Here is a 7,500-nt window from a genome sequence, read left to right as displayed (position 1 = left end):
CCTCTCTTTCCCCTCTCTCTCCCCTCCAATTCACGGTGACGCTAAATGGTGTAGTTTGCGCTAAAGTTTATGAAAGCGAGCATAGGAAACGTTATGCCAAAACAATACTAAACCCACTTTTTTCCTGTAACATTTTGCTCATTTTATGCTTGTTCGAATTGGCTTTTTCGTCGTGTAATTTCGTGGTGGTGGTCGGGGGTACTGGGGAGGTGGTGGAAGGTGCTGGGGTGGTCCTTTGGGTGGGGGTCATGGTACGGTATTGGTGGTGGTGTCAATATTGATAGCAGTGGCATTTTTTTTTTCGTACAATATATGATACATGTTCCATTCCTAATTGCTGCTACAAAAACGCTCTTGAGAGTTTCCCAATCAGACTTTAAGCTACTTGTCATTGCTGGATGAGTTGTCAATTACTGGACGATTTGGTTGTCAATCATGCTATATATATGTAACAGAAATTTCAAGTTACTGCATCTTCTACTATTATTCATATTAACGCCAAACCCATTGTCTTCTACCTATGAATAATCAGCGGCGTCATCACACAGCTGCCAATCAGTTCAAAGTGTGGCCCGTCGATTCTTCATTATGACGCTGGGCATGGAAAGAGTCGCTAATATGACCTCTTTCCAAGTGTGCGTCACAACTCGTCCATAGCGACACAGTGCCCTGATAGTCGGTGAGGGACATGCCAGCTTAGTGCGCTTGACCTTCCTTGTCACATTTTGGGCAGGCGTTGCATGACTGCCCTCGCTATACTTGTTTCGTTTCTCCTTATCGCGGGTGCAGACGTACGGGGGTCCCTAGGGGCACATTAAACCTGCCACCCTCTCGTTCGGGGCGGAGATGGTAGTCCCGGGGCAGGCGTGGCAGCGACGAGTCGGGCCTCAGCTGTTGCATTTTGACTGACGTAAGAATCAAGCTTTGCCCAGGTTGTTCTGGTGTCCCGGGAAGACTAAAATAATTCACAGGGAGAGCGTGGACGTTTTGCCTGGTCTCTTCCGCCCTTAACTTGTTCAGCCCATGGTTTTCTTTTCATATTAACTGTGTCAGAAGAGAGGGAACATCTGACCTCACTCGTGACTGAATCGTCACAAGTTATTAAGGTCCACGCTGTATAATTAAAGGAATTCACATTAATTGGCTTCCGCTTCACCTGTAATAATGTTAACGGGTTTTTTATTTTTTATTTTTTTTTATTTTTTTTGCCTTTGGTGCTATTTTTAGTGCTCGTTTTTATTTTTATTGTCGTTTACTATTCCATTTTTTTTCAGTTTATTTTCCGCGTTTATCCTTTTATTACTTTTTTATGCCCCGTTCGTAATTATTGATGACTAGAGATATTGTTTGAGTGCTGGCAAGGTTGTGTTATTATTATTATTATTATTATTATTATTATTATTATTATTATTATTATTATTATTATTATTATTATTATTAGTAATAGTAATAGTAGTAGTAATAGTAATAGAAGTACCAATAGCAGTAGTAGTAGGGTGAGGATGAGGATGAGGAGGAGAAGAAGGAAGAGAAAGAGGAAGAGGAAGAGGAGGGGAGGGGAAAAGTAATGGTAGTAGTTGTAGTTATTTACGTTGTGGTAGTTGAGGTAGGTTTAAGTGTTGTAGAATATAATAACAACAATAACACCAATGATAATAACAATAACACTACTACTACTACTACTACTACTACTACTACTACTACTACTACTACTACTACTACTACTACTACTACTACTAATAATAATAACAATAATAATAGTAACAATAGTAAAAGCACCAACAAATGGCTTTAGTTTAATTCGCGCGGCTCGTTTGTTTTAAGATTTTATGCCGCCATTTGCATTTTTTGTCTCGCTAAGCTCAAAATTAGTGAGTTGGCCAAACAAATGATGGACTCGCTTTATTTTCTCCCCACACGATGCTTTGGAGCTCACCAGCATCACTATCTTTACCATCACACTCACCGTCTTCATCATCACTACCATCACCACCACCACTACTACTATCATCATCATCACCACCACCACCACACCACTATTACTATCATCTTTATCATCACTACACGCATCATTATTATCACCATTATCATCATTAGCACAGCTTTCAAACTGATGATGATATTGATGAGGACAAGGATGATGTGTTTGCTATGTCTGTCTGTTCCTCTGTTTGATATTTTTTTTGTTTCTCTCTCTCTCTCTCTCTCTCTCTCTCTCTCTCTCTCTCTCTCTCTCTCTCTCTCTCTCTCTCTCTCTCTCTCTCTCTCTCTCTCTCTCTCTCTCTCTCTCTCTATATATATATATATATATCATTCGATAAAACAAACAACACTCGAGTCAGTCTGCTCCTCAGAGGATTTTTATTACTCTCTCTCCCGAATGCGAATCTTTATTGTAACCCTCGTACGCGCGCGCGCGCGTGTGTGAGAGTGAGTGTGTGTGTGTGTGTAATTCACCTCTTGGTCTGCTGCGGGTCTCTCTCTCAGCCAGCCGTTCCCCTACGGAAGAGCACAGAGCTCATAGTACCGATCTTTGGGTAGGACTGATAACACAACACGCCGCAACAACGAGGTCACAACTCCTTGCCTTACGTCGCGTACCTACTCACTGCTAGGTGAACAGGGGCTACACGTGAAAGAAGATAAACCCAACTTATCTTCACACTGCCGGGGAATCGAACCCCGGTCCTTCTGGTTGTGAGGCAGACGCTCTATCCAGTGAGCTACCGGGCCGTGTGTGTGTGTGTGTGTGTGTGTGTGTGTGTGTGTGTGTGTGTTTGGAAAGATGAGAAAGAGAGAGAATAATCTTTAGAAATCTGGAATTATGTTTAGAATTGTTTCTCTCTCTCTCTCTCTCTCTCTCTCTCTCTCTCTCTCTCTCTCTCTCTCTCTCTCTCTCTCTCTCTCTCTCTCTCTCTCTCTCTCTCTCTCTCTCTCTCTCTCTCTCTCTCTCTCTCTCTCTCTCTCTCTCTCTCTCTCTCTCTCTCTCTCTCTCTCTCAAATGGAGGACCCAAAGGTAAATTGCAGTCAGTCATGAAATCTTTCGTTTTCACATTTAATCCGATCAACAGATTTTTTGCCTGATTGCTTGTCGAGAAAGATCGTGTGAATGTGTGTGTGTGTGTGCGTGTGTGTGTGTGTGTGTGTGTGTGTGTGTGTGTGTGTGTGTGTGTGTGTGTGTGTGACTATTTTTACTTGTTTTACGTTTCCTTTTGATGTCAGTGAAGTCATAAATGTTTTCTTTTTAATGTATTGGAATAGGATTTGGTATACCGACGCTACCACGACTTTCCTCTGTCTTCCTCCCCTTTCTCCTCTTCCTCGTTCTGTTCTTCCATCTCTTCCTCTTTATTCTTAGACACTTCAATTACTACTACTACTACTACTACTACTACTACTACTACTACTACTACTACTACTACTACTACTACTACAACGACGACGACGACTACCACGACTACTTTTAATCTTCACATTTTTCTCTTCTTACGCGAACCCTTTTCTTTCTCCTCCAGTTTCCCCTCCCAGTCGTATGATTTATTTCTCGTTTTCCTTAACCAAATTCTACTTACAGCTTCTTCCCATTTTCTTTGGCACCATAACTGGCTCATCCAATTTCCCATTTAGGTTCCATTACCCTGCTGTAATTCTCTCTCTCTCTCTCTCTCTCTCTCTCTCTCTCTCTCTCTCTCTCTCTCTCTCTCTCTCTCTCTCTCTCTCTCTCTCTCTCTCTCTCTCTCTCTCTCTCTCTCTCTCTCTCTCTCTCTGTTTCTGATTCTGTCCCTGTCTGTCTGTCTGTCGGTCTCTCTCTCTCTCTCTCTCTCTCTCTCTCTCTCTCTCTCTCTCTCTCTCTCTCTCTCTCTCTCTCTCTCTCTCTCTCTCTCTCTCTCTCTCTCTCTCTCTCTCTCTCTCTCTCGCTCAAGATGCATACGTCAATTTTCTTTTCTTTAAAATGTATCGGCAAATTTTCAGACGCTCGCGGAAAATCAATGGGAGACTAAAGTTTTCTTCTATGTTTTTTTTAATCATATTTTTTTTCTCTTCACTCGACCGTGTATTTGTTTTTCTTTCTCTACTCTGGATGATTATTTTCTGATTTTGTTTTTATATCGATGCATTTTTTTTCTTCCGGGTATTGACTGCCGTTGCTTGTTGGTTGGGAAAAAGTCTCATGTTGCTTTTTCTTTCTTTCTTTTGTGTTTATTATTTATACCTCAGTCAGCCTGTTCTTGTTCTGTTTTTTTCCATAACATCCTTCTTTTGTTCCCGTCAGCCTTTCCCTGTTAATTTTTTTCACTTTTTTTCTTTTGCCCTCTCGTTAAAATCATCCTTCTTTCTCATTCGCCTTACCCTCCTCCATTCCGAATTTTTCTTTTAGCATTTCTCTTATATTTCCCTTTCCCCCTACCATGATCCTGTTCTTCTATATTTGTTATTTCCTTATCCTCTTAATCTTTTTCCTTGTCGTTCTTTCTGTTTTAATTTGCAATGTAACACGCCTATGCTGTTACTTATTGTAGTCTCTTCCTTCTATTCTTCTTTTATTTATTACATTTTCTCTTCTCTCATATTCTTCTCCTACAGTTTTCTCCTTCTCCTCTCGTCTCCAGTTTCAAAATTTCAATGCAATATGCCTTTTTTTGTCTTCCTCACTTTCTCATCTTTATTTCTTACTATTCTTATATCCGCGATCTCTTTTCCTTCCATTTATCATTGTTTTCCAGCTCCCTTCAGACTTCCTTCCCTTTTTCTCCTCCTTTTGTTTGTACCTTGCTGAAGTCTTTTATTCTTTCTCGTACTTCTCTCCCGTTTTGCCTTTCCTCCTCCTCCTCCTCCTCCTCCTCCTCCCTATTCCCTTCATACACCTCTACTTTCTATGTAAAACTCAACTGATATTTCCATCCACTCCTTTCCTCCGCTTTCCGTTTCTCTTCCTCTCTCCCAATTCTTTCTCCCTCTTCTGCATCTCTTCCTCTCTCCCATCTCCTCTCCTCTCTCTCTCCATCAGCTTCCACTCCTCCACTTCTCTATTTCCCAACGCGGAAGAGGAAGGAAGAGTAGGAAGAGGAAAGGAGAGGAAGAGGGGGAAAGGGAATAGACGGGAGGGGAAAAAATATAACGAGCTCAGTTCTGCAATACCGAACGAAAATGTAGAGAGAGAGTGGAGGATGAGGAGGTGGAGTGGGGGAGGAGGGGGAGGGGAAGGGGGGGGGCAGAGTAGTGGAATGAGTGTGGGAATGTGGAGTGTGTTCTTAAGCATTCCTGGACCCGTGTTAATCTGCGAAGGATTTTGGGTAATTACTGTTAATTGCCTCGACACTAATCAGACCTCCCCCTCTTCCTCTCCCCCACTGCACCTCCCCTCCGCCTTCTCTCCCCGTCATCTCTCCCTTTTTCTCCCCACTACCCACTTTTTACTTCCCACTTTCCTCTCCCCATCTATCTTCTGCTTCTTCTTCCTTGTTATTGCTTCTCTTTCGTTTCTACTTCCTTATTTTCCGTTCCCTTTTCCCTCTACTTTTTTTTCCATTTTCCTTGTTATTCCATCTCCCTTCTCTTTTTATCTTCCCACTTTGCATTCTCCCCTTCTTTCATCTGCTTATTCTTCCTTTTATTGCTACTCTTTCATTTCTGTGATTCCTCATTTTCCCTTTTTCCTCTTTCCATCGTCTTCTTTTCACTTCCCTCTTTAATCCATCTCCCTTTTCTTTTCATCATCCCACTTTGAATCCTCCCCATCTCCCATATGGTCATTCTTCGTTTTGTTGCTTCTCTTTCATTTCTATTTCCTCATTTTCCCCTCCCTTTTCCCTTCGTCTTCTCTCCATTTCCCTATTTATTCCATTTTCCTTCTCTTCTTATCCTCCCATCTATTACCTGCTCATTCTTCCGTTTATTGTCCCTTTCTTTTTTAGTTCCTCATTTACTGTTCTCTCTTCCTTTCCTCCTCTTTCCATTTCCTTTTTTTCCCTTCTCATTTCTCTTTTTTCGTTTTTCCGTCTCCTTTTTCCCCATCAAATCGCGTACCGTGTCCCTTCCTCTCTCCTCTCTACTTCTCTCTTTCCTTTTTCCCCCTCTTCCCTCCTCCCTTTTCATTCCATCTCCTTTCTCTTCTTTTTCGTTTTTCCGTCTCCTCTTCCCCCATCAATTCGCGTACCTTGTCCCTTCCTGTCTCCTCTCTACTTCTCTCTTTCCCATTTCCCCTTTTCCCTCTTCCCATTTTATCCCATCTCCTTTCTCTCTTTTTTCGTTTTTCCGTCTCCTCTTTCCCCTTCAATTCGCGTACTCTCTCCCTTCCCTTCCTCTTTCCTCTTCAACCTATTTCCAATTTGTCCTCCTCCTCCTCGTCCTCCTTCGTCCCTTTCCCCTTCTCGTCCTCGCCCTCCTCCTCTCTCCTTTTCCCTCACCCTCTCATTTTTTGTCCCCTCATTTTTTGTTTTGTCTTTTTTGTTGTTTTCTTTTGTCCGTGCGTCGTGGCTTTTCGAACGAAAGTGATTTGTTTGGGATAACTGTTTGTTTGTTTGTTTGTTTGCTCTTGTGTGTGTATTTATTTTTCTCGTTTCAGTTTTATCGTGGTTTTCTCCCTTTCTCTACTACTGTTTTTTTTTTTATTATTTAACCGTTTTTATAGTCATTATATGTATCTTTCTATCCATCTATCTATCAATATTGTGAGGATTTACCATCTTTTTCTTCCTCTTTTTCACTACCCTTAGCTAGGGTTGAAAAAAATCCTGATTTAAAAAAAATCGATTTAATTCATTTAAATCGGATATTTTTTAACTCTGATTTAAATCGATTTAAATCACTTGATTTAAATCGATTTAAATCACTAGATTTAAATAATTCGATTTAAATCAAACCAACCCTGCCCTTAGCACAGTCACCACCACCATTTCACCACCTCACCACCACAACCATCACCATCACCACAGTCACCGAGCCAATCAATTAACAACTCCACACTTCCACTATTTCATCAACCAGAATTGCTACCGCCACCACCACCACCACCATCAACAACAACAACAACCCCAGCATAACAACTCCCCCCCCACCCCTCCTTCTAGCCACCGCCGCCATTGCTAGTATTGTCACCGGCATTATTTTAACTTTAATGAGGAGGCTCCGCTATTTTTATCTTTTTTTTCTTTTATTTTCAGAAGTTGAGGGCCCGGCGCGCACCATAATGTATGTATATATTAATGTATTCAACTGCAGCTGTATGAGTGACTGTGTATGTATGTATTTTATGTATGTATGTATGTATATGCGTGTGAGTTGTGTGTGTGTGTGTGTGTGTGTGTGTGTGTGTGTGTGTGTGTGTGTGTGTGTGTGTGTAAATGCGAAACGTGCTCAGAGTGGGTGAATTGTGGTAGTGGTGATGGTGATGGTGGTGATGGTGATGGTGGTGGTGGTGGTGATACTAGTGATGGTGGTGGTTATGGCGGCCTACTGAGGAAAAAAAAGAAAAAAAAGGAAGGTTCATAACTTTTTTCA

General features: G+C 41.6%; 2 protein-coding genes across 10 annotated transcripts in view; one reads left to right on the top strand and one right to left on the bottom strand.

Annotated features, from left to right (window-relative positions):
- The window catches only part of LOC126995940 (hemicentin-2-like), a 462,936-nt gene that overhangs the window by 246,173 nt on the left and 209,263 nt on the right, over positions 1–7,500 (top strand). For all 9 annotated transcript variants that reach the window (XM_050855852.1, XM_050855854.1, XM_050855850.1 and 6 more), the window contains one exon: positions 7,164–7,191. The gene's annotated coding sequence lies outside the window, so the exon portion shown is untranslated. The remainder of the gene's footprint in view (positions 1–7,163; positions 7,192–7,500) is intronic.
- LOC126996284 (uncharacterized) overlaps positions 1–7,500 on the bottom strand; it is an 85,655-nt gene that overhangs the window by 70,722 nt on the left and 7,433 nt on the right. The gene's annotated exons all lie outside the window — the stretch shown is intronic.

The sequence above is a fragment of the Eriocheir sinensis genome, chromosome 9 (assembly GCF_024679095.1).
Source record: "Eriocheir sinensis breed Jianghai 21 chromosome 9, ASM2467909v1, whole genome shotgun sequence".
Lineage (NCBI taxonomy): Eukaryota > Metazoa > Arthropoda > Malacostraca > Decapoda > Varunidae > Eriocheir > Eriocheir sinensis.
The sequence above is the reverse complement of the archived record's forward strand: the minus strand, read 5'-3'. Positions and strand labels throughout refer to the sequence as shown.